Source organism: Camelus bactrianus, chromosome 2, assembly GCF_048773025.1.
Source record: "Camelus bactrianus isolate YW-2024 breed Bactrian camel chromosome 2, ASM4877302v1, whole genome shotgun sequence".
NCBI lineage: Eukaryota > Metazoa > Chordata > Mammalia > Artiodactyla > Camelidae > Camelus > Camelus bactrianus.
The window spans coordinates 45,693,602-45,713,726 of record NC_133540.1 but is presented as its reverse complement, the minus strand read 5'-3'; positions in this window follow the sequence as shown (position 1 = coordinate 45,713,726).

Sequence of the window (20,125 nt, the reverse complement as noted above, 5' to 3'; positions counted from 1 at the left end):
GCCAGAAATAAACCCACACAAATATGCAGAGCTGATTTTGACAAAGGTGCAAAATTAATTCAATGGAAGAAAAGATGGTGTTTTAAGCAAACAGTGCTGAAGCAATTGGACATCCGTATGCACAAAAGTGAACTTAAACCCAAACGCACAATGTCCACAAAAATTAAAGCAAAATGGATCATACACTTAAATGTAAAACCTAAAACTATAAAACTCTAGAAAATAAAAATGTAGGAGAAAATCTTTATGATCTAGGGTGAGTCAAGGAGTTTTTACACTTGACACCAAAAGCACAATCCATGAAAGATTAAATTGATAAATAGCTACAGACCATGTGAAAAGGATGAAAGGACAAGCAACAGGCTGGGAGAACGTATCTGCAAACCACGTATCTGAAGAAGGACGTGTATCTAGACTGTATGAAAAACTCTCAAAACTCAATGGTATAAAAAATACAATTAGAAAATGGGCAAAAGACATGAAAATACATTTCACTAAAGGAGATATGCAGATGGATAAGCACATGAGAAGATGTTCCACATCATTAAGCATTAGGGAAATGCAAATTATACCAATAAGATAGTCTACACAACTATCAGGATGGCAGAAACAAAAAAATAGTGACAAAACTAAATGCTGACAAGGACTCATAGAAACTGGATCATTCCTACATTTTTGGAAGGAATGTAAAATGGTACAGACACTCTGGAAAACAGTTTAGCAGTTTCTTTAAAAACTAGACATGCAACTATGTGACATAGTGTGTACTCTTGGGCATTTATCAGGGAGAAATGAAAACATATGTTCATAGAAAAATTTGTACATGGATATTTATAGCAGCTTTGCTCGTAAAAGCCCAAAACTGAAAACCACCCAGATGTCTTTCAACAGATGAATGTTTAAACATTCATACTGTGAAATACTACTCAGCAATAAAAAGGAATGAACTATTAGCACACACAGCAATGGATGAATCTCCAAGGAATTATGCTGAGAAAAAAAAAGTTAATCCTCAAAGATTATATACTGTATGATCCAGTTTATATAACATTCTTAAAACAACAACATTTTAGAAATGGAGAACAGATTTTGTGGTTGTCAAAGATTTGGAATGGGGGAGGTAGATGTTCTAACAAGGCAACACAAGGGATCCTTGAGTTAACAGAACTGTTTTTAAAAATTTTTATCTTTAGTATGGATACACAAACCTACATATGTGATAGTAAATTACGTACATAAATTCAAATATAAACAGGTACATGCAAGTGAAAGTAAATTGGAATAGGTCTGTGGATTACTTGTAATACTATACTATAGTTTTGCAAGATGTTGCCATTAGGGAAAACTGGGCAAAGGATACATAGCATCTCTCTGTATTATTTCTTACAACTGCATCTGCATCTTCAATTATTTCAAAATAAGAAGCTTAATTTTAAAAAATTATCTCTACATTTTAGTCATCAAAATAATTCAATCCACTGATACTAACTCTTAACCCAAAAGAGCTCTCACGAAGTTGGGTCAAGGATCCCAGGTCTCACTTTGTCCAGCCCTGGTTGCTGCATTATGCAGCATTATGTTATATGATTACAATCAAAAGAATTAGAATCACCTTGGTTGGACTGTATGTTGCCAAGTGGGGAGCACAAGGAACAGAAGGGCAAAAGAAAAAGTGGCATCTTCTCTTAAGAGAAGCCTGTGTTTGCTACCTCACAAATGATCCACAAGCAAGTCAAAAATTAAAGACAGAATAGGTGGGTGTCTGCAGCCTATTCACAAAAGAAAGAGAAAGAAACCAATCCAGAAGAAAGCAATCAGTTGTGTTGTTCACCACAATGAAAAGCCATCACTGGTTTGAATGACCTGGGCCAGGAAACTGTTGTTCCTGCTGCCCATGCAGCCAACTTGGATAAACAAAGAATGAAGGAGAATCCTGCTGTCTCTTAAGAAAATAGTGCAATTCCCTCTTTAGCACAATGCCAACAAAACCACCATTTTACAGATAAAGGAACCTGCAGGCAGAAGTGGAAAGTGAATTGCCAGCATCTGAGAGTTAGCAAACGACAAAGCCAGGATTCAAAACCAAGTTTTCCATTTCCGAAGCCAGTATTCCTTCCAAGACTAGCTATACCATGGCTGCTATGGCTATAGACAGTCTTTGGCTAATAATTATACAGAGCATTTCAACTGGCAGAAGAGTTGTGTGGTTAAATTGAACATTCTCACCTTTCATCATGTAGATTTTGAATATTAGTTTGAAGAGATAAACCTTTTGAGTTCATATGTAGAAAAATTTTGTTGCATGTGAATATTTCATTTTATTAATAACATATTAAATGCTTTCAAGTACACTTGATCCTCACACAATCCTATAAAATAGGTAGGCCTGGATTTGTTATAACCATTTATTAAAATGAGAAAATTGGGGCTCAGTGAGGCTAAGTGGCTTGCCAAAGATGACATCGTTTTATGTTAGACATGAAGCTGGAACAAGAACACATTTTCTATCTGCTGGTTTCTTACACCTCTTTTTCTATGTTATTAATTTTCTTTTACACACAATAGGATATATATTATAATCAACCACCCAGCTTAAGAACCTGAGCCTTATCATTAATCTTGAAGCTTCTGTATTCTCCTCCCCAAGGACCATTGAGTTTCACAACTCCAGAGATCATCATTCACATAGAATAAAGTGGGAAGGGTGCCCCCTGGAGTTGTGCACCTGGCAACCCTGCCCCCATCTCATCTCTCTCCTCAACCTTGAACTATGTTTATCATTATCTTACTTTTCTTCATATTTCACCACATATCTTTATTACTCTAAAAGTATATTGTTTAATTTTGCCTGATTTTTATATTTTTACACAGATTCATACTGCACCTAGTCCTCTATAACTTGTTCTTTCACTTTGTGTTTCTGTGTGTCGATGTGAGTGGCTGTATGTCATTCATTTTCCACTGTTCTGTAGTGTTCCACAATATGAATGCCACAGTTTCTATAGTCGTCTGCCATTGAAACTTCACATTGCTTCCAGCTTGGGGCTATCGTAAATAATGCAGCTGTGACAATTCTTGTCCATGTCTCTTGGTCTACAAGTGCAAGAGTTTCTCCAAGGTGTTTAGGTAGAAGTCTAATTGCCATCTTGTAGATTTACACATCTTCAACATTACTAGATAATTTCAAATTATCTTCCAAGATTTTGTACCCATTTATATTTCAGTAATCAGTGTATAAGAGTCTCTGCTTTATGTACATCCTCAGCAACCCTTGGCATTATATATTTTATTTTTGCCACTATAATACATAAAACAGCACTCCATTGTACCTCATTGTGGTTCTGTTTGCATTTCTGTGATTACTTGGAGTTGAGCATCTTTTTATAGTTTTGGTTGTTTCTGTTTCTTCTTCTGGATACCTTGTCATGTCACTGACTCATTCTCCTATTGGATGACTTGCCCTTTATCCATCTTTTAAAAGGAATTAGTATATTTTAGGCAACATTTCTTTGTCAGTTATGTATGTTGCAGATTTCTTCTTTCAAGTTGAATCTCTTGTTTAACTTTAAGATGTCTTTTGTTAAGCATATCTTAATTTTAATACAAGAATTATAATCAATCTTTTTCTTTATGGATTAATATTGTAATCTGTAATATGGTGAAAGATCATTAAACATAACACTGAATAATCTATGTATTATTATACTTTTTATACACTACTGGATTTGTAAGAATCTGTTTAGAATTTTTATAACCCTGTTTAATGAGTAAAACTGGTCTGCAGTTTTCCTTTTCCCTACTCTTTGGTTTTTGACATCAAAATTGTACTATCATTGTAAAATTTTATATATACTATCATATATAAAATAACTTTTTTAAGACTAAAATTATGCCTGCCTTTTGCTAGATCTCCAAAAAGAAAAAAACAAAACAAAAACAAAAACAAAAACAAAACCTCTCTGGCCTGGTACTTTCTTTGTGGAAAGATATATAACTACTGATTCAATTTTTTTTTTTTTTTTTTTTACTGGTTATAGATTCATGTTTCTAATACTACTTAAGTCATTTAGGGTAAACATTTTTCTGGGAATTCATCCAGTTCATTTTTAGATTTATCAGCATGAAGTTGTTTGTAACTTTTTCTTACCTTTTTAATCTCTGCTGTATTTGATCCTCTTTTCATTCGTTATTTTACTTGTGACCTTTCTCTTTTTGCTATAAGTCTTTTTTATAATTTTACTAGTATTTCAGAGTCAATTTTTGACTTCTTCATTTTCTTTATTGTACCTTATTTTTAACTTTATTAATTTCCCTCTTATCTTTATTGTTTCCCTCCTATGACTTTATTTATGTTTATTCTCCTGTACTTTTTCCAATTTCCAAAGTGACCTGAAGAGGTCAAAATTTTTAAATCTCTTCTTTGATAGCATAAGTATTTAAGGCTATAAGTTTCCCCATGTTCTCTCTTATTCTAGACCAAACTTTTCTCATTTCTAATATGATTTCTTTTTTTACCAATGAACATTAGAATATTTTTTAAATTTCCAAGTGTAAGGGGTTTATTTAGTTATCTTATTATTTCATTGCCTTATTGATTTCTAATGTAATTGACTTAAGGTCAAAGAACATGATCTATATGATACTGATTTCTTGAGTTCTTACTCTGTGACCCAGAATATAGTCAATTTTTATGAGCTGAGAAGATTCATGAGCTTGAGAAGAATGTATATACACCAGTTGTAGAGTTACATTTTCTGAATATATCCATTAGATTTAGATTTTTAATTGTGTTATTAAGTATTATATATCTTAACTGGAATTTTTTGTTCGCTTAATCTATAAATTACTGAGAGCACTACTAAAATTTCCCATGGTAATAAGTGATATTTACCAATTTGATAAGCGGTAGATACATGGTAAATATAGTATATAAGTTTATATTTTCAGTTCTATTAATTTTTGCTTCATATACTCAAAGTTATATTATTAGGTATATTTAAGCTTGGGATGATAAATTATTTGTGTCCTAATCTTTTTTTACTGTTTAAACATAAAGTCTATTTTGTCCAGTATTAATATGCTACACCAACTTTCATTTCATACACATTTCCTTATCTTTTCCTACCCTTTTACTTTCAGTCTTTGGTATCCTTTCGCTCTCAGTGTCTGTGCATGTGTGTGTGTGTGTGTGTGTGTGTGTTATCCAGTCTGACAGTGTTTGCTTTTAACTGGAGCATTTAGCTAATTTATTTTTATTGCAAACACACATGTAATTATTGAAAACATATATATTTGGAGTTATTTCTTGTTTTGTGCTTTTATTTTATCCTTCTTTTTCTATGTTCCTTTTTCCCCCCTTGTGTTCTTTTGGATTAACTGATGCTTTCCTTTTTGGATTAATTGCCTTCTTTCCTTTATTCTCCTCTAATATCTGGGAATTTATATACTCTATTTCTACTTTTCCTCTGCCTCTCCAGAAACTTAAAATACATATTTAATCTGACAGAATTTGAAGTTAAGCAATATATACTGTCAACCAAACAATACATAGAATTTGGTGTACTTTAAACACAGTGATCACCATTGCATCCTCCACTTAAGTAATACCTTATTACTCAATAGAAAAAACTAGACCAGAGCAAAGAGGATCAGGAATGCTAGGAAGAATGGGGTAGGCTGCAGTTTTAAATACAGAGGTCAGTTTAGGCCTCTTTGAGAAGATATTTAAGCAAAGATGTGAAAGAGATGGTGTTAGCATGCAGAATCTGGAGCAACAATATTTCAGCAAAAGGCTCGGCAAGTGTAAAAGCCCTAAGGAAGGAACAAAGTTGGAGAGTTCTAGGCACAGCAAGGAGGTCAAGTGTGGCCGGAGTGGAGTGAGCTAGGGGAGAGTACCCAGAGACAAAGTCAGACAGAGAGGGTTGCCTCAGGTTGGACCTTGTGGGCCCTTTTAATGCCATGTGGCTTTTACTCAGAGTAATATGTGAAGTCTTTGGAGGGTTTTGAGCAGAGAAGTGTCATAAGTTGACTTTTAGTTTAAAAAGCCTCTCCCTTAATTTAAATACCAAGACACTAGAGAACATTACTCAAAAACAGTATTTTATTTCTATGTATACATGCACATACAAATGTATCTTACTTGAATAAAAGGAAATAAGGAAATCACATGGGATGGTTTTAAATGTTTGTGTTTAATGATAATTAAACCTTTTAAATTTGAGTTTTCAGTAGAAAAATAAAAGTATAGATAATCAGGAAGAAAATTTTGCCCTAATTACCCAAAGAGCTCCATACTGCTCTATATGTAAATATAAAATACACATAAAATCTGCTTTGTACCTTAACAATGTACCATGAAATCTTTTCATCCAAACAAATACATATCTTAAATAGTTTTTTCATGACTAGATGATATTCCATTAAATGAATGAACTATAATTTTTTTCCAGCTTTATTGAGATTTAATTAACATGTAACATTATATAAATTTAAGGTATACAACATGTTAATTTGATACACTTACACATTGTGAAAGGATTACCACCTAGCATTAATTAACACCTCTATTACCTCACATAATTACCATTTCCTTTTTGTGATGGGAACATTTAATATTTATTCTCTTAGCAACTTTCAAATATATAATATAGTGTTTACTATAATCACCATGTTGTACATTAGCTTCCCAAAACTTACTCATCTTATAATTTAAAGTTTATACCGTTTGATTAAAATCTCTCCATTTCCTTCATCTCCCAGACCCAGTAACCATTATTCTACTCTGTTTCTGTAAGTTTGGCTTTTTTGATTTCCACGTATAAGTGATATTATACAGCATTCGACTTTCTCTATCTGAATTATTTCACTTAGCGTAATGCTCTCAAGGTCCATCTATGCTGTTACAAATGGCAGAATTTCCTTCTTTGTTATGACTGAGTAAATATTTCAGTGTGTGTGTATCACACCTTCTTTATCCATTCATTCATTGATGAAAACATGGGTTATTTCTGTATCTTGGTTATTGTGACTAATGCTGCAATGAACATGGGAATGCAGATATCTCTTTATGACCTGATTTCACCTTTGGATATATACCCAGAATTGGTATTACTGGATCATATGGTTGTTCTATTTTCAGGGGTTTTTTTTTGGGGGGGGGAGCCTCCATACTATTTTCCATAGTGGCTCCACCAATTTACATTCCTACATAGTATACACTTTTTCTTTTCTCTTTACATCCCTGCCAGTATTTGTAATCTCTTGTCTTTTTTACAATAGCCATTTTATCAGATGTGAGGTGATTTTTCCGTTTGGTTTTGATTTGCATTTCCCTGATGACTAGTGGTGTTGAGCATCTTTTCCTCAATCTGTTGGCTATTTCTGTCTTCTTGGCAAAAAGTCTCTAAAATTCCTGTGCCCATTTTTTAATCAGATTTTTTTGGTTTTTGCTGTTGAGTTGTATGAATTCTTATATATTTTGTAAATTAACCCTTTATCAGATATATGATTTGCAGTTATTTTCTCCTATTCCAGTAAAAAAGAGTAAGAGAAGAAACAGACAAAGAAGAATAAGCATCAAAACAACAGAAAACAGAAAATGGTGCTGGAGACGAGTAGTTTAATAAACAAATCTTTTATTCATTTTAATTAAATTTTAAGCTGCTTTTGTCTTTGGAAGCTTTTAAAAAGAAAACTGAATTAGGTCTATTTCAATGTCCACCTATAAGAAAGGAGATTTTTTTTTTCTTATTTAACTTGTCTTTTTTTGTTATCCAAATGAGTATGTTTTAATGTATAGTTCTGTTTGTGTTATTTCAGATGATTCAGATATCAAAAGACATTCTTCCACTAAATTACCTTTGTAATATGAAAGTGTATTAGTACAAAGTAATTTTGTAGGTTTCCTTTTCATTTTGTTAATGGTTTCCTTTGCTGTATAGAGGATTTATAGTTTGATGTAGTACCACCTATTAATTTTTGCTTTTGTTACTTGTACTTTTGGTGTCATATCCAAAAAATTATTGTCAAAATCAATGTCAAGAAAATTTTCCCCTATGTTTTCTTCTAGTTTTATGGTTTCAGATTTAAGTCTTTAATCCATTTCAAGTTAATTTTTGTGAGTAGTGCATGGCAGGAGTCCAGTTTCATGCTTCTGTATGTGGTTTGACAGTTTTCTCAGCACCATTTATTGAAGAGACTGTCCTTTCCCTATTGAATAATCTTGGCTCTCTTGTCAAATATTAGTTGACTGTATATGAAACTGTTTATTTCTAGGCTTTCAAATCTGTTCCACTAGTCTGTGTGTCTGTTTTTATGTCAGTACCACACTGTTTTGATTACTATAGTTTTTTTAGTATAGTTTGAAATCAGGAAGTGTGATTCTTCCCTCTTTGTTCTTTCTCAGGATTGCTTTGGCTCTTCAGGGTCTTTTGTGTTTTCATACAAATTTTAGGATGGTTTTTCTATTTGACTTTTAATAGAGATTGTATTGAATCTACAGATAACTTTGTATCATGTGGATATTTTAACAGTATTAATACTTCCAATCCATGAGCATGGAATATCTTTCCATTTATGTGTGTCTTCTTCAGTTTCTTTCAGTTTTCAGTTTACAGATCTTTCACTTCCTTGGTTAAATTTATTCCTAAGTATTTTATTTGCTTTGATGCTATTGTGAATGAGACTGTTTTCTTTATTTTCAGATGGTTATTATTAGTTTATAGAATCACAACTAATTTTATATTTTGATTTTTGTAACCTGCAACTTTAATGTATTAGTTGATTAGTTCTAACAGTTTTTGATAGTCTTTCAGATTTTCTATATATATAAAATCATACCATCTGCAAACAAATACAGTTTTATTTCTTCTTTTCAGATTTGTGTGGTTTTTATTTATTTTTCTTGCCTGATGGCTCTGGCTAGGATTTCCAGTGCTGTGTTGAATAGAAATGGTGAGAGTGGGCACCCTTGTCTTGTTCCCAATCTTACAGAAAAAACTTTCAACCTTTCACCATAGAGTATGCTGTTAGTTATGACTGTGTCATATGTGGCCTTTTTTATGTAGAGGGATGTTTCTTCCATACTAAACTTGTTGAGTTTTTATCATGCAAGTGTGCTGTATTGTATTAGATGTTTCTTCTGCATCTATTGAGATGATCATATTATTTTTACCTTTCATTCTATTAATGTATATCACATTAATTGACTTGCATATGTTGAACCATCTTTGCATTCCAGGGATAAATTCCACATGATAATGGTGTACGATCCTTTTATGTGCTGTTGAATTCAGTTTGCTAGTATTTTATTGAGAATTTTTGCATCTTTACTCATCAGGGATATTGGCTTGTGATTTTCTTTTCTTACAGTGTTCTCATCTGGCTTTGGTATCAGGGTAATGCTGGCATCTTAAAATGAGTTTGGAAGTTTTCTCTCCTTTTCAGTTCTTTGGAAGAGTTTGACAAGAATTGGTGTTAATTCTTTAAATGTTTGATAGAATTCACTAGTGAAATCATTGGGTTTAAGGGAGAGGGAGCTTTTCTTTGCTGAGAGGTTTTTTTATTACAGATTCAATCTCCCCACTCATTATTAGTTTGTTCAAATTTTCTATTTCTTCATGATTCAGACTTGGTAGAATAAATTTTCTAGGAATTTACCCATTTCTTTTAGGTTGTGCAATTTGTTGGCTTATAATTTGTTCATCGTAGTCTCAAGATCCTTTGGAGTTCTGTGTTATCAGTTGTAATATCTCCTCTTTCATTTCTGATTTTTTGAGTCTTCTCTCTTTTTTCCTTAATTCTTAATCAACCTAACTAAATTGCTGATTTTGTATATCTTTAAAAAACAATCATTTTATTTAGCCTTTCTAATTTTTTGGGGGGGGTCTTTATTTTATTTATATCTGTTGTGATCTTTGTTGTTACCTTCTTTCTGTTAATTTTGGGCTTAGTTCTTGTTTTTCTAGTTCCTTGAGATGTAAAGTTAGGTTGTTTATTTGAGATCTTTTTTTGTTTCTTATGAGGCATTTATTGTCAAAAACTTCCTTCTTAGAATGCTTTTGATGTCCCATAAATTTTGATATGCTGTGTTTCTATTTTTGTTTCTTAAGATATTTTTAAATTTCTCTTTTGCTCTCTTCTCTGATCCAATGGTTGTTTGACAGTGTGTTGCTTAATTTTCATAGATTTGTGAATTTTCCAGCTTTCTTCTGTTACTGATTTCTCATTTCATACCATTGTGATTGAAAAAGATACTTAGTATAATTTTATTCTTAAATTTCCTAAAATTTATTTTATGGCCTATTGTGTGATTTATCCATCCCTTCACTGAGTCTGTGTGTTCTTAAAGCTGAAGTGATCTCTGGCAGGCAGTATATAGTTGGATTCTGGTTTTCATCCATCCAATCACTCTAAGCTGTTTGATTGGAGAACTTAATCAATTTACATTAAAGTAATTAATGATAGGTAAGGATTTATTAATGGCATCTTATTTATTATTTTCTGACTGTTTTATAGTTTCTCTCTATTCCTTTCTCCTTCTCTTTCTCTCTTCCCTTGCATTTTGGTGGTGTTACGTTTAGATTCCTTTCTCATTTTCTTTTGTGTATTTACTATAAGTTTTATTCTGGTGGTTACTGTGAGGTTCACATATAACATCCTATGTTAATAGCAGTCTGTTTTTAGGTTGGGAGCAACTTAAATTTGAAGATATTCCAAAGCTTTATGATTTTACTCTCCTCCCTTTTATACTATTGATGACAAATTTTACATTTTTTAATTTTATGTATCTCTTAACTAATTATTATAATTTTAGTTGGCATTACTACTTTTGTCTTTTAAACCTCATGCTTGCTTTATAAGTGATTGATCCACTTATTTTTATTATATATTTACCTTTCCAGTGAGATTTTTACTTTTGTGTGTTTTCTTATTATCTTATTATTAATTAGTGCCATTTCTTTTTAGCTTAAAGAAATCCCTTTAACATTTCTTGTAGTGCTGCTTTAGTGGTGATGAACTCCTTTAGCTTTTGCTTCTGTCAGAAACTCTTAATCTCTCCTTCAGTTCTTAATGATAACCTTGCTGGGTAGAGAATTCTTGGTTGGTGTTGGAAGTTGTTTTCCTTTTAGCTCTTTGAATATATCATGCCTCTCCCTTCTGACTTGTAAGGTTTCTTCTGATAAATCTGCTAGTGGGCTTATAAGGGGTTGCCTTTAAGTTACAAGCTTCTTTTCTCTTGCTGCTTTTAAGAGTATCTCTCTGTTTTTTATTTTTTTACAGTTGTATTTTTATGTGTCTTGGAAAGGATCTCTTTAAGTTGATTTGGTTTGGTGATCTATGAGCTTCATGAACTAGGATACCCCATTCTCTCCCCAGATTCAGGAAGTTCTCAGCTACTCTTTCTTTAAATAATCTTTCTGCACTCTTCTCCCTCTCTTCTTTTTCTGGAACTACAATAATTCACATGGTGGTTCTTTTGATGATATCCCATAGATCACATAGATATCCCATAGATCACATCATCATTCTTTTTTTGTTGCTGTTTTCCTCTGACTGGAAGATTTCAAAATTCTTGCCTTCTATCTCAGATTCTTTCTTCTGCTTGACCCTTTCTGATGTACATGTTCCCTATTGCATTTTTCAATTCTTTCATTGTATTCTTCAGCTCTGGAATTTCTGTTTGGTTTTTTTTTTTATAATTTTTGTCTCTTTGTTAAGCTTCTTATTTTGTTCATGTATTGTTTTCCTGGTTTTATTGAATTTCCTTTCTGTGTTTTCTTATAGCTTATTGAGTTTTGTTAAAACCATTTTGAATCCTCTAATGGGTAAATCACAGATCTCCATGTCTTCAGGGTTGGTACTGGAAGGCTATTGTGATCCTTTGTGATGTCTTACTTCCTTAGTTTATTCATGTTCCTTGAAGTTTTGCATTGCTATCTTCACATTTAAAGTTGTAGTCACACCCTCCACTCTTTACTGCCTTTGGGAGCAAAATACCTTCTCTCAGCCCTGTTAGTGAATCTGAGGCTTTCTCAGGCCTTCTGTGGATACACTTGCTCAAAGCTTCTTACTGTCTCTGTGGCAGAATACTTAAGCTTATATGCCTGTTCTCAAGCCTGAAATGTACCATGCCAGGTACTGACAGCCTTCCTTTCCCCCCTAAAGTTGGCACTAAAGCTCAAATCTGTTGTATCTCCCTGGACCACAGACTTGGGCCAGATTTCTGCACATGTTCAGTAGCTGTCTGCCAAAACTTGCTGTCATCACCACTGTTGGATGTGCACACAATGATCCAGCCACAGGATTGGGGGTGTGTGGGGGTGAGGCATGCTGAGTGCTGAAGGTGCCCACGGGCCAGCTGTGGGATCTGTGGAAGAGGTGTTCCCAGTAGAGGTATTCCCAGTGGCTCATGGGAGGGCTTCTTGATGGAATCTGTGACCATTAGTAGGCTCTGCATCCCTTTAATACCCTCCAAGAGTCCTGTCTGTTTCTCCCAGCCTCTTTTTGCCTCCCAGTTGTGCATCTCACAATTCAGTACCTTGCTGGAACTAGAGAGAAACAAGCCTCTTTGGCTGGTGCTGGATCCCTCAACTCCCACAAAGGCACTTTTGTTTATGGGTGGATGCCAAATTATTGTTGGGGCAGGAGGACAAGAATGAAGGACATCTTATTCTGCCACAATGCTGACATCACTCTCATAATTTATATTTAAAACATTTTAATTCCTTTATATATTCCCCTATACATTTAAGTTGTTTCCTATTTTTTGCTATTATAAACAACTCTTCAATGAACAATTTTACATTTACAAATTTGCTTACTTTTTCCATTACTTCCTGAGTATAGATGTCTAGATGTGGTATTGCTAAGTCAATTTGCTAATTTTCAAAATCCCTAACTCTTCAGAATCTAATTGCTCATTTGACTTTCTGAAAAATGACTGAGTGTATTCTTTTGACATACCCCCACCCTGTTGGTCAATAAATTCAAGTATTACCCAAGCTGCATAGTGACAGAAGTATTTAGCCAGGTGTGGACAGAGAAAGAACAAGCCAACTATCCCAAATCCTTTGGGATGTGTGCATAATGGTCTTCTCCCACAAGGAAAACAAAACAGAGACACAACAAAAACTCAAAGAAAACTGTGGAAGGCTATAACTTGCTATTCTTTGGTTTCAGCATTTCTGATGATTATTATGTCATTTGCAAATGATGGTCCAGGTTATTCTGTTCAGATAACACATATTTCTCTTCTCCAGTGTTGTTAGTCTTTTATGTCTTCCTTCTGAATGTTCTTTAAAATGTTGTCTCTGGAGAAAAGAAAAGAATTAAAAACAAGGAAGAATTTCTGGCAGAACAGTATGGTCTGCACCATTAAATGTGCTCTGTCTTCTGTCTTTCCTCCAGTTTCTCCCCTAGTTAATAACTCTTTGAAAAAATTATTGTTAGAATTATTTTCCTTAATCTCAGTGTAGTTTAATTTGGAAAATTCCTAGACCAACATCCAAAATAATTTAGGGCAAGTGAAAAGGGTGAAGTTGACCTTGACCAAAATTCAAGGAATCATTTATGGTTGGTTCGGTTAGAGGACCCGGTGATCTGAAGTCAGGGCTGTGGCAGCAGGAGCAACTAAGAGGAAAAGGTTTCAACACCCCTTCACCTGCCAGAGTGGTCCAGGACTTGCTGGTCAGAGTAGGAGGGTGGTGTTCAAAGAGTAGGGTGGCATCTGAAAAGGACACCACACTGGGAATATAACAGTTTGGTTTGTGCTTTAAGACACAACTATTCCAACTATCAGCTTGGAACACGTTAGCACTTAGCAATAGAGTATAGCAGTCAAAAGCCCAGACTTTGGAGTCAAGCAATGGAAAAAAAGGTTTTGTTCCAAAACTCAAGAAGTCTGGATGCTGGCATTTTTTAGTGTCTAAAAGTAAAATGTTACTCATCAAAGAGCTTCTGTTTAAAGCAATCTTGCTGCCAGTCAAGAGGAAGATTGCCTCTGCCTTTGAATCATGGCTGTAATCTTGTCTAAGTTACTTACTTCTCTCAGCCTGGATGTCCTCATCTTAAAAATGGGGATAATAATGCCTACCTCACAGGGTTGTTGTGAGAATTAAATGTATACAGCACTCATCACAGTGCTTGACACAGACTGCTAAAGCTTTGTCTATATTATTATGAACACATATTCTTTCTAAATCATGATTGACTCATCTATGGAATATGATGTTTCTTGATGATTCCTACAGTTTCTTCTAATTCAATTCTAATTCAAATATCTTACATTTAAAATACTATGCAAGCTAAAATCTGCACCTATATTTATGATTTAATCACAGTGCTTTTGATTTTAAAATATATGTTGCTCATCAGCAGAGTTAAATGCATGTCACCATAACTAACAACCAAGACCTAAAATTCCATTTAACTCAGTGACAAACAGTGCATGCACACTCAGACACATGATTTAGTCCCCTGTCTCTACCTCTGTGAACTCCTTTCCTACAATGCTGTCTCTCCCAGTCCTGCTCAGCCTCAGTTGTCTCCTTGATATTCCAGTGAACATACACTGCACAATGCCAAGTTAGGGACTTTACACTTGCTGTTCCCTCTTCCTGGGATGTCCTTCCCCTAAATATTTGCGTGGTTTGCTCCCTCACTTCATGGAAGTCTCCTATGAGAAAGGCTTGCCCTAACCACAACCCCTCTCACTATTAGTCTCCATCCCCACACCCTCGATATTTGTCACCTCATATATTACATATCATTTGTTCTTGTGCATGCCTCTCGCTATGAAGTATGCTCTATGAAGGGAAAGGTTCTGTTCCTGTCCTTAACTGGATCCCCAGAGTCTGGAAGTATGCCTGACACACAGTAGGAGTTCAGTAAACAGTTGACAGAAAGAAAGAAAGGGGGAGGGGGGGAGGGAGGAAGGGCCCATGAAGAGTGGGCAGAGGAATAAAAGGGTAATTTGTTATTCCCTTTCTAAAAAATGTGTACAATCTATTAGGAGCCTTAATTACTTGAACTGACAGGAACGTTTTTTCCCCCCTTTTTCCTCCAACTTTATTGAGAAGGAATATTCTTAGTTCATGTATATGTTGACTGGTTGTAGAAAGAGTAGGAGGAGAGAGGGTTTTAGGCTGGGCCAAAATTTACTCAGTTGACTGGTGAAGATTCCTGACTCTAGAGGTCCTGTGCCCAGCTATGGAGCTAAGCCGAGAAAAACGTGTGCTGTGACCTTCTGGGGATGTGGAAGCCCATCTCCACACTGCCCACCTGGAGTCCTGCTGCCTTCTTCCCCTTAAAGGGGCTGCTTGCTCCTCTTTGAGAAATCTGGGGGGAAAAAGCAAATTGTAATGTATCTTCTTAGTCTTACTCACCTTGAGATAAATGAAAGTAGGGACTAACCCATATCACAGAAATACAATCACTTTTGCCTTTATTCACAATAAAATTTTCTGGGTTTTTTTCTTCAGTCTTAAGTAGACAACCAGGAATTGAGTTTATTTTGCTCTAATAGTCAAAGCAAATGTAAATTTACCTTAAAGTCCAAGGAAAATTTGTAAAGAGAACTCTTTTCAAATGTGCTCCCAAATGAAGAACTGACTTTATTCTGTCCCTGCTGGCATGAGGAGGCATCAGGATCTGGCAGAAAGACCCTTTTTCAAAGAATTCCTAGCACTATGTCTGGCCCCAGGGCTCTTGCCTCTTTCTATATCATTTCTGCTGATTATTCCAACAAAGAACAAGAGTTCTTCATGTTGAAGACAAAACAAAAAAAGCAGTCATAGGAGAAAGGCTTATGTTTACACACATTCTCATATTTCTCATTGTCATTTTGTCAATGACAAATACAGTGGCTTGTTTCATCAACCCTTCACTGAATATCAGTGTGTCCTAAGTTTGGGGCTAGATACCAGAAGCAATAAATACATCTGAAGCAGTCCCTGCTCTTGGGAAGTTTTCAGCCTAGGAGGGGAAATAGAAGAGTGTGGTGATCCAGGGAAGTAAAGAGTAGTGAAGAGTGGTCAGTAGGATTGGAAAGAGATGACATGTCATGCATGCAAGGGCATGTGGGGATCCTTCATTCAGTCAACATTTATTGAACACTTATCTACAAGACATTGTTATATACCACGTTATCAGTTTTTGTTTCAGAAATCTTGAGTTCCACTCATACTGTTTTCTGCATCTCACGTACAAACAAGCTCATTTGCCTTTTTTTACACAATACCTTACAGATTCCTTTCACATGCCAGATACATACCTAAAAAGTTTCATGCACATTTTTTAAAGTTATATGAATTTTAAGTACTATTTTTAATGACTGTTTGTATGACTATAACAGTAATACACTATAAAATGTCTATAAAGTACAGAAAAATATATAACAATAATTTCACCACCAATGTATAATCTCTGTTAATAATTTGTTGTATTACACACACACATACACACATGTGCACACACATACACACTTATACAATCCTACACTTTAAACATAGTTGGGATTATACAGAGTATATAGTTTAGTACTGTGCATTTCTCGTTTAAAGATGAAATATAAAGTATCCTAAAGGGGCAGACAACCTTTCCATGTGATCATGTCTGCAATAACATATTTAATCTGCTTCAAGGAATTCTTTGTCACTTCTTTTTTTTTTTTTTCATTGAGTTATAGTCAGTTTACAGTGTTGTGTCAATCCTAGTCACTTCTAACAAAGTAAAATATGCGTTTAGTAATTCACCTGTTATAACTCTGAACTTTTCTGCAGAAGGTTTTATTAAAGCAGAATACATTTGTACAATTAAGTTAGCCTGAAAACTTCTTTTTTTCATTTGCAGTGAAGAATCCGTACAAATCTGAGACCTGTATTTTTTTTTCTGTCTTTCTTAAAAGGGCACCAAGTAAAGTATATATTCCTGCCCTAATTTATGATAGTGACTGTAGCACAAAAATTTAGATATCTTTAATTAACACTTTACAAATTTATTGGCAAAAAATTTAGAAGATCATCTGGCTTAATAGAAATAAAATATCCTTGATCCAGCATATTTTGAAAATTCAGAACAATCATTTTTGGAACATTACTCTTTCCTATTATAAAAAGTAACGCACATTTCTCAGAGATAATTTGAAAAATATAAATGTAGAAAGAGAACAATTAGCAATAGTGTTACCACCCCAAGATATATTTTCTGACATTTTGCTAAATATCCATTTTCTCAAAAGTTATAATCACATATTTTGTCTCCTGATTTTTTTTTGTTGTGAAAGTTTAGAAAATCCTCCCTATAATTTAAAAGTATCACTTTGATAACATGCTATCCCTCATATAAATATAATTTAATCAATGTCTTACATTTCCAGGCTTTTTAGTGAAAGTAAACAAATTTGTGCAAAAAGCTTTTCTATATTTAGGTTTACTTCTCTGGGTTAATCTTTTTTAATATGTCAACCTGACTAGCCTACAATCCCCAGTTATCCAATCAAATACTAATCTAGGTGGTGTTATGAAGGCATTTTATAGATGTGATTAAAATCGTAATCAGTTGATTTTAAGTAAAGGAAATTATCCTAGATAATCTGGGTTGACCTCTCTCAATCAGTTGAAAGGCCTTAAATGCACAGCTGAGGCTTCCCTGGAGAAGAAATTTCTTCTGTGAACTACAGCTTCAGCTCGTGCATCCCCAAAAGTTCTAGCCTGCCCTTTCTGACAACCTGCCATTGCTGATAGCCTGCCCTGCAGAGTTCATACTTGCCCAGTCAACCCCCACCACCCAGAAGCCAGTTCCTTGAAATAAATCTCTTAATATATATCTTCTACTAATTCTGCTTCTCTGGATGAAAACTGCCAGAAATAGTTACATTCACAGAAGTATACATACTAAGTCAAAAGGTTCACCCAGTTTAAAAGTCCACAGTACATTACTGTGGCTTTTTTCTTATAACTTTCTCCATGATTTTTAACATATTTAGATGATGTCCTGCTTGCCAACTAACCTTACACAGCCTAAAACTGAACAAGTAGCTGGAATCATGTTTGACTGAAGACGTGTTTTATAGCTAAGCTAAGAAAAACTGCACTCAGAATCAGCCAGATTGGTGGCATTTGTTCAACTTGTGTTCTAAACAAAGCGTGATCAAGACTTGGTCCAGATCCTTCCCCAAAAGAGTTGGTATTTGTTCAGAGTGTCTCAGCTAACACCTCATTATCCAGGCAACATAAGGATTTCTATGATACCACTCTCTCCATTGGACTGATTTTTTAAATGGACTGTTTCTATTTATAGTGTAATATCAAGCCTGTACCTAGCAAAAAGATTTCACACACACCTAAGTGCTCATATACACATACACCACCCCAGACACATTTCACCTTTTAAATATTCCTTATTCATCTTGTCTAATATAGTCCCTATGGTTTTTCAATTATTCTTTACAATCTCTCTTTAGACATCATCTAATTTAATATATTAAGAATTGTTTAAATGACTTTAGATTAATAAGAAAATGCTATAACAATTAAAAATAATGGCACACTGATGAAGAGTATGTAAACTGATAACTTATAAAGTCATGTGTATTATTCTTAATCTGGAAAGTTGAACAGGATAATATAACAGAAAAACTTAATCAGTTTATTGTTTTTTTCATAGAGTACATAATTGGCTTCATATTTAGATCAGGTATGCTATTGCATATTGCTTATAGTACCTAATGACAATTATAGATTTGAGGTTAAGGCTTTTAAAAGTCTAACTATTAAAGATTGACCTCAGATAAATAATGGAACTATTCATAGGGCGCCTTCTGTCTTCTAAAGTGAATGGTTCTGCGCAGTTGAAATCATTACAAAATGAGTAAGATTCTCCATCTACATAAAATAATGAGCAGGATGAGAAATAACCTGCCAGGAGATGGTTTATAAATGTGATTCTTTCAGAATTGGAGCTTAGATAGCCTAAGGCTGGACAGAATTGAAGAAACCTAAGTGTCTTACCAAGTTAGAGATGCCTGGGGTGCACACAGATAACACTGTGTAACTGGCAGTTAGAAATTTAGACCTGGGCTGCAAAAGTAAGGTCAAAAGAAATGTGATTATTTATAACATGTCCGCATAAAGTAAAGTGGACATGTTTTAGTGTTCGAGTCCCTAAAGTCATGATCTGCAAACATCGGCAAATGTGCTGAATGAATGAATTCATCTTTTTTCCCTCTGATAAGCAGTTCGAGTTGCAAATAATAGTTGGTATAGAAATCCCTTACCACTAAGGATGCTTTCCACTGAGTTCTCCCCATTCTGACACACTTTGTCGCCTACATGGATTCTGGAAAAAAAGAATCAGAGGAGGAAACTTTGGAAAGAGGGTGTCCTGTAAAATTAGTTCCATTTGGTGAAGAATGTCACTAGTTCCAGAGCTTGACAAAATTCCTTAGGATCATCTGATGGCTCATATTCATGCTATAATCATCTAGGTCTGATCTCAACTTGACCTAGAACACTTTTCTGTTGAGAAGAGAATAAGGTAACCAGTCAATACCAGAATTTCTGCTCTCTCAGAAGTTATATTCTTCAGTATAAATAGCTTTCTACTTATAACTTTGATTGAAATCTAGAGGTTTCACAAGCTCCCCACAGGTGACGTAAGGAACTCAATATACACTTGAGGGCTAGGCCCTGGACCTGTGGAAAGATGGGAACTTCATCTTATTCACGCACATATCCCCATGATAGGTGCTCAATAACTAATGAAGGAATGAAGGAAAGGAGGGAAGGAGGGGAGACTTGTGATGACCTTTGAATTCTGGCAGCTTTTCAATGTCTTTCAATAGCTTAAAGTTCTCTGACTCCTTCTCAGCTGCAGCAAAATGCCACATTTACCAGTTGATAAATATATCACCATTAAATATTATACAAAATAGCTGTATATTAAGTGGGACAGTGGGAGAAAGAGAGGGAGAAATTGTTTCAGGACCAAGAAATAAAAGTTACTACTCTGACATTTGAGTCAGAATTCTTCATGCAAGCGCACTTAGAAAGTGAGAATCATAGCGAAACCAGTTATATTGCACTTGAATCATCATATAATTTATAAAAATATCCGCTTTATTATGTTG